The 15,061-nt window shown below is 43.8% G+C and overlaps 1 protein-coding gene across 4 annotated transcripts in view; it reads left to right on the forward strand.

Annotated features, from left to right (window-relative positions):
• RIN2 (Ras and Rab interactor 2) overlaps nt 1-15,061 on the forward strand; it is a 219,050-nt gene that overhangs the window by 18,863 nt on the left and 185,126 nt on the right. Inside the window, exon 1 of one of the 4 annotated variants that reach the window (XM_032351527.1) lies at nt 4,989-5,226. The exons of the other annotated variants lie outside the window; for them this stretch is intronic. The gene's annotated coding sequence lies outside the window, so the exon portion shown is untranslated. Of the gene's footprint in view, nt 1-4,988; nt 5,227-15,061 lie in introns of those variants that run through there. 4 annotated transcript variants of the gene reach the window in all.

Here is a 15,061-nt window from a genome sequence, read left to right on the forward strand (position 1 = left end):
GCAAAGTGTCACTGGGACTTTCCATGACTCGTCCCCAGCATAGCCCAAAGCCACATCCCTGATGCTTTTGCTCCCTGCAGATGCTGGGCAGGGAGAACCTGAACCCCAGGAAATATGCACATCTGGCAGCCAGTGCTTAGAACGCACCAAGCAATGGAATATGTGTGCTGTGTACGTTTGGAGGAAAGACGTCTATTCAGAAAGCTGGGACCTCAGAGGACCCCTGAGGGTGCAAGGGAAACTGAGGCCCAGAGAAGCCACAGGCATTGCCTGCTAGCATCTGCGAGTGTGTTCCAGGCCTCCTGACTTTTCTGACTCCTGGGGTTTCCCTTCTCCTTCTTCACAGCCAAAGACCAGCAGTGGAAAATCCAGATCTTGGATTAGGGAAAATTACAAAAGTCAGAAGGTAGGAACAGATGAAAGAAAATTTTAAGTGACTAAAAGGAGAAAATCAGGTCCCACAATTGATCTAGTGAGGGCGCTAATGGGACTATTTTGGAGGATCCACCCACTTAGATCACTGCAGAGCTGTAAAAGGAGAGCTGGTTGGGGCGCCTGGGTGGCTCAGTGGGTTAAAGCCTCTGCCTTCGGCTCAGGTCATGATCCCAGGGTCCTGGGATCGAGTCCCACATCAGGCTCTCTGCTCAGCGGGGAGCCTGCTTCCCTTCCTCTCTCTGCCTGCCTCTCTGTCTACTTGTGATCTGTGTCTGTCAAATAAATAAATAAAATCTAAAAAAAAGAGGAGAGCTGGTGATATTCTTTGCATTTCTGGGTCTGGAGAAGCAGCGTCATGCCCAGGAGGGCCCTGCAGTGAGGATGGGAGAGGGTCTGATTTCTGGCTTAATTCTCATTGAGATCAGCAATTCTCATTGAGATCAGTACTCAGCAAATGGGAGCTCCCGTGTGTCAGGCACTCCAAGCCCAGACAGAAATAACAGCAACAATGACAATAATAATAATAGTAACAGTAGTTAATCTTGGTAACTGAGTGTTACCGCACACCCGAGTGTTAGGGGTCACACAGCTAAGGGCTCTTCTTATATTGTGAAGGATTGGGATAGATTCGAAACAAGAGAACAGCAAGATCAGATGTTGATTAGGGAGTCACGTTCAAGGAAGCTTCCAGGTGGTTTTTCTTCTTGCATCAGTAGAGCTGAAGCTCAGACTGGTGTAATTAACTTGCTCAGGATCCCAGGATTAAAAGACAGGGATGCAGGGATTTGCATAAGAAATGTAATTCTGCATTCCAGGACCCCTGTTGTCTCTTAGGTTGAAAACCATTTATTGTGGCTGCCCTTGTCAAACTGTAGCCCAACAGGGAGGCTCAGAGAAGAGTCCTCAGACCCAAGCATTAGAAATATGCATATTTTTACATAACCAAACATTTAAAGATTTTCTAAAATAAAATCTGCTGGTGAGCAGCCCACCTCTCAAAAGTATCACAGCTGGGGGGCACCTGGGTGGCTCAGTTGGTTCAGCGTCTGACTCTGGTTTCCACTCAGGTCGTGATTTCAGGGTCCTGAGATTGAGCCCTGCAACAGGCTCTGTGCTCAGTGGAGAGTCTGCTTGTCCTCTCTCTCTCTCTCTCTTTCTCTGCCCCTCCCCCCACTGATGCTCTCTCTCTTTCTTAAATAAAAAAATCCCCCCCTTAAAAAAAAAAAAAAGATTTTATTTACTTGACAGAGAGAGACAGTGAGAGAGGGAATAGAGGCAGGGGAAGTGGGAGAGGGAGAAGCAGGCCCTCCCGAGGAGCAGGGAGCCGGATTCTGGGCTTGATCCCATGACCTGAGCCAAAGACTGTTGCTTAACGAACTGAGCCACCCAGGCTCCCCACAAATGAATAAATAAATCTTAAAAAAAAAAAAAATCCCAAAAAACCCCTACCACAGCCATCGCTGACTGAACTCAAGTTAATGCAACCGATCTGGGTTTTTATTGGGACCAGCATATTTTGCGCCCCTAGGGAAGGAACACACCCCTGTCTGAAGTGTGCGGAAGCACAGCAAACCCAGCTCAATTCCAGAAGACGGAGAGTTTGTCCCAAGAGGCAGTGTATGGCTTCTGTGCTAGTAATACTACCATTACTGGATAATACCTTTTATTCCTGATTATGAAGGCCACCCCCACTCGTGTACCATTTGAGCAACTCAGAAGATAAGAAACCCTGAAGCTCACGGGTTGAATCCTAGGACCCAAAGGTCATGTAACTGAGACCATGCCTTGTTCATGGGAGTGATGTTTTCTTGAGAAATGTCACCCACCAGGCTAATGTTGGATGGCTGGAAAGCTGCATTTGCCTAGAATTCTGTTAAAAAAAGAGCATTAGCACAGGACAGCCTAGGGCTGTGGGCTGAGAGCACTTGACATCAAGGTCACACATTTGTGGTTTTGAAGAAGTAGTGCCTTCCTGAGGAGTCACTGGTCGGGGGGGTGCTGGTGCTTCATCCCTGCTGGGACATCACGTGCCCTGCCCTGCTCCTGCTCCTGCTCTGAACTCTGCACGTACTCTCTCTTATGGCACAGACGACCCAGTGTGAGTGAGGGCTGTCACCGCGAGGCCACCATGAATCGGTGCACGGGGGGTGAGGCATGCAGCGCTCCAGGAGGTGGTGCTGAACCCAAAGGCTGGGGGGAGAGGTGGTAGGGTGTGGGAGCTTAAGTCTACGTTCTAGTGGTGGTTGTCTCCACTTACTAGTGCTGGTTGTCTCCACTTACTAGTGCTGGTTGTCTCCACTTACTAGTAGTGCTGGTTGTTTCGGCAAATCAGTGAACCTCTCTGAGCCTCGGTCTCTTCCCAGGTGGAGTGGGGATAAGAACAGCCCCTGCCACGAAGGAGAGTATCCAAAGAGTTCTGCATGTGTAGGACCTCACTTGGAGGGACAAGTTCTCAGGCTCGGCCCGTGCTGTAAGGGTGATACTAGAGGTCCTGAACGGGGAGGCAGGGCCTTCGTTCGGTTGACTTTGGGTCTCCTCCTGCTAGGGAGATGGAAGATGCCTGCCTCTTGGTCAGGTGGTTGCACTGGTTAGGAGAGACCGAGCCAGTATACCTCCCACTTTCGGGAGCTTAACTCAAAAGTGAATGTCTAGCCAGTGTGTGTGGGGAGCGGGGGTGGCACTTCTTTAGCCCGTTCCCACCTCGTAGACTGTCATCTGGAAGACACAGTTTCGAGGATTATAGCAAAAGGGGAGAGGGGTCTGGAGATGGTTGGGATGAATTTTAAATAGTTTGCCAGACAGAACCCAGCCACATAGGCTCTCCCCAAATGCAAGAACCTCAGGAATAAAAGGCACAGGGGGAGCCCCTCTCCCACAGGAGCTGCCCTGTTTTAGAACTTGCTCATCGTATTATTGCCAAGAGAGACCACACTGATGGTGATTTTGATTAGGTGACTTTCTGGAGGTTGGTTTCTGGGGAAAAACGTGACCTGACTTTGGGGATCTGTTTAAAGAACAGCCATCCTGTAGCACTCTGGACATCTTACATCCGTCCGCATACCCCTCACCATGATTTTAGGAGGGTCAGGAGACTACAGAGGAAGAGGATGTGCTGCTTTCCTTTTTCCCCAGGAAAAGTATTTCCTGGTACTCACCTGCAGCCAATCTTCCTTAACCCTATGCTTGCAGTCACGATGCTACTTAGAGCTAAAACACACTAATGCAGGTTATTGATGACCCAGCTTGTCAAACAAAGGTTCCATTTCTCCTGATAGGTTGGTTTCTAAGGTAGGGTGGCAGAACGCATTTTAAATAAAGCCCTGTGGAAAAAACCTGTTTAATTCTTTGAGGTTTTAATGCCTAAATGGTTAGCCATTCTTTATCTGGGCCCTGCCTGTGACCAGAACCCGCAGGCCCACGTGAGATAAAGTAGATACAAATTTATAGGAGAATTATTCAGGGGCGCTTGGGTGGCCCAGTTGTTAAGCGTTTGGCTCAGGTCATGATCCCAGGGTCCTGGGATTGAGCCCTGTATCAGGCTCCCCACATGGCAGGGAGCCTGCTTCTCCCTCACCCACTCCCCCTGATTGTGTTCCCTCTCTCACTGTGTCTCTCTGTCAAATAAATAAGTAAATAAATCTTTAAAAAAAGAATTATTCATAAAATATCCTATAGATTGATCACACTAGACTGGCTTATCTTTCCCACTAAACATCTTGAGGGAAGGGTCCAGATGGCACTTGCCTGTCCCTCGCCATGGGCCCAGCTACCTAATCCAATGTTAGGCACGAAGTGTATATTTTAGAATGGTGATTATTGTAAAATAACGAAGTTTAAATATAGTGGTTGATTTGATTCCCGGCTGTCTCCAAGAATTCAAAAAAGCAGTGATCCTTCTTATAAATATTCATCTTTTTCTCCTGCATTCTAAATGCTTCACTGGTTTCCATTAGGCATGCACTTTGCATGGCTTCTTCTAAAACATGACCCCGGTTGGCTGTCCTTGCTTAATCATGAAGAGGGGCCCCGGCTAGCACATGGGTGTATTTATTTCGTGGTCACTCTCAAGTATTTCGTAAGCTGGGGTGGCAGCTCCCGGCTGTAACAGGAGGGGAACCTGAGTGCCGGCTAGCTTTATGACTGCATGAGGGAATGATTAGATAGCCTTTGGTCATTTCCACTTCTCCACATATGACTACTTCTTCAGTATGTGACCTCACCAAGAGCTCACAGCAAAGAGGCTACTGGTGGTCTGTGTTCGGTTTTCTAGAACCCCCATGGTGGCAGTGGAGGGGAATTCTGTAGAATTCAGGTCACCCTGCCTTACTTCTCCATCCCATCATAAAACAATAACTTAAACCTTCCATGTTTCACAAGGTTTACATTAATGTGGTTTTCTTAACCCGAATTCCTCCTCGTTCATTCTTTCCACAAGTATTTACAGAAAAGCTACTATGTACACAGGCCTTGGCTGTGGAATGTAGAGGGGCTGTCTGACCACTGTCCCTTTAAATCAGCCCATGGCCGCAGCGGTGGCCCTGGGGACAGAGAGTATTCCAGGCTGTGCCCTGCACACTCCCATTAGGACCTCCTTCTGTGCATCTCTGGACCCTTACTTCCAAGTCTCCTCTCCTTTTCACCCTGTTTGCATCAGTGACCCGGTTTGGGGCTGTCTTCCTGGCTCTGAACTGTCTATGTGGAGGCTCTGAGAGGCTGGAGAGGAGGAGCCAAGCTAAGAGGCCCTCTCAGTCTGGCTTCCCCTTGAAGCAGGCCTTGAGCAACGATTTGAATGTAAGTACTTCATTTGGGGGATGGCCCTGGGAAACACTGGTAGGGGAGTAGGAGGTGCATTGTTGGGGAGGCAGCCAGTCCACGGTATATTATCAATCAAATCAGCCCTGTGGATAAGAGTTTACCATTGTCAGAGCATGAACTCTGACTCAGTTATCCTGCCCATTAGGTGGGGGGCAAGGGGGCTGGGTTTTTCTATCTCTCAGAAGTCATGGATGAGGGCTGTTGGGGTGTGGAGGGAATAATGCCCAGCTCTTGAGACTTGCTGTGCTCCTAGCTCAGGCAGCGTCTACCCTCTACCATGGGGACCTGGAGTGAAAAGCCATACATATCTGAGTAAAGCTGGCACCTGGAACCAGGAAGGCTTTGCTAGAGCCCAGAGAATTACCTCCGTTTCAAACTTGAAAATCTCAGGGCAACCTGAAGCACAAGTTCAGCTTCTCCAGTGACTTCTACCTACAATTTCATTCTTGGTGGCAGATGCTGTCAAGGGCGCAACCCTTTGCTAATAGAGTTGGAGACAGTTTGTCAGTTTTGGTGATGGATGTTGATATGTAAGAGTAAGAGTTAGCTTTGGTGTACGTTAGGGCATCAGAAAGTATTTTAAGCAATTGGTTTCTTGTGTGTGCTTGTTAGTTATTACAGAGTTCCTTGTTTAAAAAATGTACAGCTATGCTGAGACATTCCTGCATTGTGGAGAGTACATAGGTCCGGGTAAAATGGGTGTGTATATATATATTTTTTAAATGGGTGTATATTTAATGCAGTGAATGACATTATTATTTAAACATATAGAATTCTAAGTTGTAGTAGCATAATAGTGATTGCCTAAATCCAAATTTTTGTATACCTTTTCCCCCAAATCCCTCAAAATCAACAAACAGAGCAAATAAAAGCATCTTTTACACATGCCTCTAGTATTACTAGGAGGCATCATTTTACAAACTTCAAGTTACGTGTTACAGAGGGAGAAAAACACCCAAGTCCAGCCCGACACCTCTGGCGCCCACCCGTCAGGAGCACTGGATAGACAGTGAAGAACAAGTAAAGAAGAGGACAGGAACTGAGGAGCCTGGGGTGATGCAGCCCATCCAACATCACCTCTAGAAAGTCAAGTCCCATGCCGAGTGTAAATACTTAAATGCTGGTGGGACCCATAGGGGTAGTCCTGGGAATGATGAGGCTTCAAGACAGAAGCGGGAAACTTGGAAGGGCACTTACTGCTTGGAGACTGGACGATGTGGAGAGAGAGTGACAGGGATAAAATTAAGAGCCCCCCAGAGATAAAAAGGAATCAAAATCAGAAGAGACCCTCCCCCCAAAAACCGTGCTGTTTCCTAAGGAAACTGCACTTTACCACGTCAACAGCAGAGGGCGGGTTTGAACCAACAAACTTAGGTAACCACCCAAAGCCCTGTTTCTGTCTCCATGAACTCATTGCCGGTCCAGAAAGGAAGTATTGTCAGAGGAGGAGAAGACAGAAGACAACATGCAAGCAAAGCTGCAGTCAGACGAAAATAGTTTGAGAATCAAAATATTTCAGAGGATGAATTATCACTCTGTCTAAAAGCACGCAATCATACACACACACACACACACACACCCCAAAGTAGAAGAAAACGGAACAGTGTTTAGCATTAATTATCCTGAGACAAGAATTTTCACATTTCACATATATATTCATATGTATTTTTCCACATATATATCCATATATGTGTGTGTGTGTGTATACATACATATTATATGTATATATATATTTTGTGTGTGTGTGAATGTATATATATTCCAAATCAAAAATTTGAAAAATCAGAACTAAAATGGACAAAACCTTGGAAGATGTGAAATGAGAGTTGGCTGAACTTGATAGAGGAGATGAATTTCGGTTTGCAGATACTAACTGGACAGCAGACTGACCTTTGTGAGTTACCCCTGTCCATCATCCATGGTTCTTTCTTTCCTGAGCTCCAGGACAAAGCAAGTATCCCTTGCCCATAACTACTCTCTTCCAATGGGAAACATTTTGTCAGGCCAATCTTGTTGATAGTTTTAACTTTCCAAGTTCTCCATTAAATGCCACTCTAGGAAATACCCAAATATTTTCCAAGGGTGATTGGATTTAAGTGGTATTTATTAAATAGATGAAACCTTTGAAGGACAGCATCATCTGTCTTGATAAAATGTCAGATTTTCAGAGATAACAGACTTTTCAGAGATGTTTCTAAATTGCAATGAATGATCACAATAAATATGCCATATTTTACAGTTCACAAAGTGATTTCTGTATACTATGTTTATCTTTAAAGTTGCATGTTTAAACAGATGGTGATGGTTTCTTCCCCTCCTCTTTGTAACCAGAACCAGATTAGAAATGCTTTCTCTTGGTTTACATATCTGAAAAATGAGAGTGGCATGGGTTCCGTCATACGTGACATTTGCAGTACATGGCTAATTTAAGACTGTGGGACACATTGTATTTTTCCAGAGATGGCTACATCATTGCCCAACCCATGTGTTCTCTTAGCCAGCTCTCCATCAAGAGGGAAATCTGATCCCTTTCCTGTGTATCTGGATACATTTGTGTCTCCCTTGTAACAGTAGGATGTGGCACGAATAATACTGCATTACTTCTGAGGATAGTTTGGAAGAGATAAAGCAGGTTCCACTTTGCTTTCTGGAACATGCTTGCTGGAGCCCTGAGCTGCCATTTAAGTAGTTATACCTGTCCAAAGCCACCATGCTGTGAGGAAGCCCAAACTAGCCCCTGGGAAGAGACCACATGGTCTGAAACTTTAGGAAGTTAGTTGACTCTAGGCCAGTCTCAGGCTGTGCCAGCTGTGCCTCACACCCCCCACCCCCCACCCCACCGCCCTTTGTTCTAGTTCCAACTAACATCTGGCTGCAACCACATTCAGAACTTTGGGCCAGAACTGCCCAGCCAAAACCTGCCTGATTTCCAGATGCTCAGAAACCATAAAGGTAATAAAATGTTGTGTTTTAAGTCAGTAAGTCTTGTGGTGATTTATTATGTTGTAAGAGCTAATGATTATGAACGAAGCCTCAAGGAACAAGAACTCTTTCTATGCCTAATACTCTTTGCAGTGGCTTTGTTTTGGATAATTTTTAGAGACAGTTGATAGACTAGAACATAGACTAGAACACCTCTTTAGATTTTGCATATAAACTAACCTATCCATTGAGAAACAATCAAGCTCTTTTTTCAGGTAATTATCTTTTGTAGTTGCAGAGCTTTCCCTGTTGCTTTTGGTAGAAGTAAGTGATAGGACAGAATGCTGGTGAGAACTGTTTACTTTGTTCTGGAAGGGGATAAAACCTTAAGAATGCAGGAATTAAGAACATGGCGGCCATTTTCAAGGTTTTCTGATGAGGCCCAAGTTCAGTAGCTTTCCTGTTGGCCGCATGGTGAGCATACCTGTCCAGTGGCTTAGGCAATAGTAAAGAGAAGTGACCTCAAACAGAGGGCTGGGGAAGGAAGATTTGATTCCTAATGATACAGTGGCTGTGTTACGGAGTCAGACAGTCTGGTTTGGATGCTGGCTCCCTTGCATAATGGTGGTGTGGCCATTGGGTAAATAGCCCATTTTGCTGTGTCCCTGTTACCTCATCCTACAAAGGTTGTCACAAGAATCGAGTGAAGTAGTACCTGGGAATGGCTAATACAATGTCAGGCATATAGTTAGTATTCAGTGCTCTCAGGATTTTAACTTCAGATCCACAGACCTAGATCTAGTGAAGGGGAGAATAAAACATGGGAACTAAGAACCATCCAGAGATTAATGTTTGACTCAAATGTGTGTTTAGTGGCAGCCACAGTACTGCCCGTGTGGTAGACTAGGATTAAAAGGCAACCACCTTGGAGGGCCTGGGTGGCACAGTCAGTTGAGCGTCTGACTCTTGGTTTCAACTCAGGTGGTGATCTTGGGATCATGGGTTTGAGTCCTGTGTGGGGCTCCATGCTCAGCACTGAACCTGCTAAGGTTTCTCTCTCCTTCTCCCTCTGCCCTTTCGCCCACACTCTCTCTTGCTCTCTCTCTCAAATAAATAAATAAATCATTAAAAAAAGAAAGTCAATCACCTTAACCATCCATTTTATACGAGCACTAAGACAGGAAAGAAGAAATGAAAGTTATTAAAATTAGAAAAGAATAATTAGAAGTGTCATTCAGAGATTAATATACTAGCAACAGTTAGAAAAGTTAACAAAGCATATGGTTTGCTGCGTAAAAAGTACCATGAAAAATATCTAGGAAAAAAATTTAACAGCAGGTGTGCATGAATGCTGCACCAAAAAGTACAAAACATTGGGAAAAATTAAAATTAAGATCTTAAAAAAATAAAAGCATATACCATGTTCATGAATTTGGAATAGTCAATATTTTAAAGATGTCAATTCTCCCTTAAATGACATATAGATTCTTTGAAATTTTAATTAGTGTTCCAGTAGGGGTTTTTCCTATAAAAGTTGAAAAGTTGATTACAAAATTTAAATGGAAATGAAAAGTAATTATAATACACAAGGAAATATTTAAGAATAACAACAAATCTGGAGGTTTCATATTACCAGTTTTAAGACTTGCTCTAAGCCTAGGTAATTGAAATTGTAGCATTGAAACAGGGATAGATAAATCAATGGAACAGAAATGAGAGTCCAGAGACAAACCTACAGATATGTAGTCACTTGACTTACAAGAAAGTTTATCCTACAATTAAGTGAGGGAGAGGAGAGTCTTTTCCATAGTTGATGTGAGGTCACTTGTAGGCTTGTAAGGAAAAAAATTAAGCTTGATCTCCATGCCATACACAAAAATTATTTCAGGATGGATTATAAACTTAAAACTATCAACATCCTAGAAGAAAACATAAGAGAATATCTTGGTGACCTTTGAGAAGGCAAAACTTTTTAAAAACAGAACTGATAATAAAAGAAAAAGATGGATAAATTTGACTTCATTAAAATTACTTTTGTTCATTCAAAATGCCCTTAAAAGAGTAAAAAATGCAAGCCACAAACTTTGAAAAGGTACTTTTTTGGCGCGGGGCGGAGGGGAGATATTTGCAATACGTGCATCCAATCAAGGACTCCAGTCCAGAAGTATGTGTATATGTATTAGACAACTCACTTTAAGAATGGACAAGAAGTGTGCCTGGGTGGCTCAGTTGGTTAAGCTGCTGCTTTAGGCTCAGAGCATGATCCCAGGGTCCTGGGACAGGGCTCTACATTGGGCTACCTGCTCAGCAGGGAGTCTGCTTCTCCCTCTCGTTCTGTCTGCTATTCCCCTTGCTTGTGCGTGCGCTCTCTCTCTCTCTCTCAGTCTCTGTCAAATAAATAAAACCTTAAAAAAAAATAGACAAGAGACTTGAGCAGACACTTTCTAAAGGAGGATATCAGAATGTCTACTAAACACATGAAAAAATAATGTTCAGCCAGAGAGGGTCTCATCTCAACCAAATGCTGTTCTCACCAGAGAAATCAAAATAGCACAATAGTAGATCATGACACACCCACCAAGATGGCTGAAATTAAAATGACTGACAACATACCAAGTGTTAATGACAATGTAGAGAATTTTAACTGTCTTACGTTGCAGGAGAGAATATAGGTTGGTACAAGATTTCTGAAAGAGCATTTGGCTGTAGTGACTAAAGCTGACTATATATCGGCCGTATGGCAGAGAGAGTATACTGTGAAGGTGACCAACAGAAATGCGTGCTTGTGTCCACATGTATTTATTTATGATAGCCAAAGCCTGGAAACTTCCATTACCTACATAATGATGGGAAGGAATGAACTACTGATACATAACAACATGGATGAACCTCCCAGACATAACATTGACTTCAAGAAATCATAAGAGTACATATTGTATGGTTTCATTTATATGAAGTTAAAAAAACAGGCTAATCTACTCTATGCCACAAGTCAGAGTTTGGGGGCTACAGAATATGGAAGGCTTGAGAGAACCTTCTGGAACGGTGTGAAAAATCATCAAGTTGTATCCTTAACAATTGTACCCTTCACATATGAGAGCTGTATGTACTTCAATAATATATTTCCTCTTCCTTATCTTTTGTTGTGTGACTGTCTTTGAATTTTCTTCCTATTCTTTTATGACATTCCTGTCTCCAGTAGCTTCTTTTCTCTCATTTTATACAAAACTCTTTCCACAGTTCTATTATTTTCTTTTGCTATAATCTGTCTTGGGATTTTACCTGTGACCTCACCTGTCTGCTTTCTGTAGGGGACCCTTACCCCATATGTATTTTGCTCCAATCTGCCTCCTCCCATGGCATCACAGTGTAAGGGTCTATTTAGCCAGAGCGGCCCCACCTTGGTTGAACAGCCATTTTGTTGTTCATGCAGTAAAACTTAAACTGACCCTGCCCCTCCTCCCCGGGGGAACTTACTTAAAAGCAAGTCCGGGAAACCAGTCCCAGGTAACAAAGCCCAAATACAAGGGTGGGTCAGATCAGGTAGAGATAACAGAGCCCGGTTGCAGGGATAAGTCGGGTCAGGTGGAGACATCCAATCAGGGGGGCATGCATACTGTCTCCCTAGCTACCAAGGAGTGTGGGCCCCCCCTTTTGGGTGCCAATTCTGACCAAGATGATAGGCTAGTTCAAGTAGCTACTATGGGGTGAATTGTAATTCAATTGGCCACCTGTGTGGAACCTAGCATGACTGTGGAGCTTTCTCTGTGTGTTACAATCTCATTGGCCACCCGTGTGTGGTCAGGCCCAACCACATGGTCTTTCCTCTATAAAAGTTAGTCTGTGAGGCTGAGAGGGGTCGCCCTCTCTATAAGAGGTGGCCCCGACCGGTCCGTTTGACAGTCGGTTTGATTCTCGACGCTTGGCGCGAAATAAAACTTTGCTTGACCTTCGCTTTGTATCAGTCTCGCTCCATTAATCACGGACCCATTATTGGGGGACCCAACAATAGAACTGACAGGAACATATAACTGTTATCTAGCTCACCATCATATGCTTCAGTCCCCTCAGTGGCATCCCCTGGGGTGATTGTCCAGTCTATGCTTAAGTTTCTTTCTTTCTTTTTTTTTTTTTTAATTTTATTTGACAGAGAGAGAGAGATCACAAGTAGGCAGAGAGGCAGGCAGAGAGAGAGGAGGGAAGCAGGCTCCCCACTGAGCAGAGAGCCCGATGCGGGGCTTGATCCCAGGACCCTGAGATCATGACCTGAGCTGAAGGCAGAGGCTTACCTCACTGAGCCACCCAGGCACCCCTATGCTTCAGTTTCTTGATGATGAGGCAATCCCCCTTATGATGTACAGGAAGTCCTTACCTTGACCTGGAATGTGCCTTCCCCAAAAATCTGTCCTTTGGTTCCTAGGTCTACCTCTTACCTATTAGTGGTCAAGTCTGAATCCTCTTTGCCAAGATGGAAGGAGGCTTTCCTGCTTTTCCTTTTCATCAGGTCAAGCATTCAAAGCTCCATCAAGCTTTTTCCCCACACACCGTCATGGTCATTTCATTTCTCTCCCCTTCTGACCCCAATTTTATCATCAAAGTGTGGCACCCAGAATTAGGGTGATCTAACTTCTGTAGACCATCATCCCCTTCATTGTGGATGCTCTTTTCTGGATATATAGTTAACCATTTGATCGTGTTAGTGGTCCAACTGCCTATTGGATTTCTCAATCTAGATCTCCCTCAGGACCTCCGATTCACCTAATCCAAAAATGAAACAATAGTACACCTACTCACAGCAGTGATTCCTGTATCTTACTAAGACCTGCAGATTAGGTTCCTTGCTTCCCACACAGGCAGTATGACCCTTAGCGCTACTAATATAGGGCACCTGTTATACAACTTCCTGACATTTTCTGTTTGCATATGTGGGTTGGGGGAGGGGACCATTTATCCTGATGCAGATTATGCATTTATTCCTATTCATTTTTCAACTCATATTGGACTTCTCCACTCAGACTTGCCTTATCTAAATATATAATCATCATCCACCTGCCCACACTGCCCCTTCTGACTTCCTTATCCTCTGGGTATCTGTAATGGATGATTCCTCCTTGCATCTGGCATAAGAGCTCTTGTGTCTGGCACTTTCTTTCCAAGTTCAAGTTTATAGTTCCCTAGCTCAGCTCTTCATTATCTGCCCTAAGTTGTCCTTCCACCTCCAGCATCCACCCCAGACAGAGATTTCATGGGCTTCTGTAGGTTTACCTTATGCAACAACAGAAGCCCTCCCCTGAGTCCAGGCCTTTCCCTGACCACTGTTTCCTCCCAAACGCTCAATGCCCCCAGAGTCAGCCCAGATTCTCATGCCTTTGCCTTGACACATCTGCTATTAGCCAGGTGGTTCTGTCTAAATGTTTTTCCTCATGCTCCCCTAGTTGAACCTACACCCATCTTCACCTCCTCTTCGGATGCCTACATCCAAAAACAGGAACCTGTTTGTGCCCCTGTAGTGTCCCTCTTAGACCTAGAACAAAATCCATCAAATGTGTGTTAAATTGGATAAATATGTGAATTACTTGCCCCTTTCGTTAATAGGCAGAATGGAGATAGAAGTAGTTGAAAATTACCATGGATATATAGGCGTTCCTAGAAATACTCATCATTTCTGAAGCGAAGAGTTTTCCAAAACAGTGAACATATTTGTGAGAATATTATTCAAAGTAATCTTGTGGATCTTACTTAATGTAATCAAATATATTTAAATAAAAGTCAAAGAATCTAATTTGGAGGTCCAGTGCTAAGGTTTAGTTTGTTGAAGGTCAAGAAAATTCATAGCTTGTCCTTTGAAAGAAGTCATACCAGAGAAGAAAAATGATTGACCTAGAAAGGAGGTAGGCCTTGCACTTGGATTCACATTAGTACATGTAAGTGAGGAAAACTTCATATAGTCATGGCAACCTGGCTTCTGGGAAAAAGATTTGAGATCATTGGTTAAGGAAAATTAGCTGGGACATCCATTTTAAAGTGATCTGAAGTAATCTAAATTTTCTCCATTACACAAAAGCCTTTGGGAAGGGCATAAAAATATAACAAATTGAATCCTGGTTTTTCATAGGTATTGTAATTTCTATTACCAAAAAATATTTTTCCAAATGTTGATATTCCTAGAACTGTCAGCAGGAGGTGTTTTATTGGAAAATGTTACTATTCTCATGCAAACATCAGCATTTGGAATGACTGATCAGTACAGTTAGGGATCTTTAGTCTGCTTTTATTGTGCCCTTTTCAGACAACAAATGTGTAAGGGAAGAAGTCTTCTAAGCTTACCGGAAATGTGACGTTTTGGAATTACCCATGATTACTATCTTAATTCCTTCCCTCCCTCCCCTGTCACTATGGTTGAGGTAGGTCGGGGGCAGGATCCCCTTTAGGGACAAGGTCAGAGCAGAGGATAGGGTCAGCTTGACTGTAAGAGCTGAAAAAGAGAGAGAAACTACTTTTTGTTGGTAGAGGAATGGCAATGGGAAGGTCTCCAGAGGTTTCCTCCACCAGAGGGGAACTGGACTTCCAGGTGCTCTCTTTCCCTTTGCTTTAAGAGTCTACCTGTCAGTAAGGACCATCCGCATCATTTACCCAATTCTTATTTCAACAACAAGATTTACATTTGTAAAAGGCATGAGAGGAGTGTATAATATGTTTAAATATATAATATGCCATACATTAATTAAATATTGACTGAAGTCTCAAAGTATTACTTTCCATGAAGATTTAAATAGTAGAATTCATCTTGGTCTTCAGAGAGAGTCCTGTGGATTGCACAGATTCATAGTAGTGATGATACAGTGCAGTAATCCATGCAGTGAAAAAGGTATACAAATTAAGACCCATT

The sequence above is a fragment of the Mustela erminea genome, chromosome 7 (assembly GCF_009829155.1).
Source record: "Mustela erminea isolate mMusErm1 chromosome 7, mMusErm1.Pri, whole genome shotgun sequence".
In the NCBI taxonomy this organism is placed as follows: domain Eukaryota; kingdom Metazoa; phylum Chordata; class Mammalia; order Carnivora; family Mustelidae; genus Mustela; species Mustela erminea.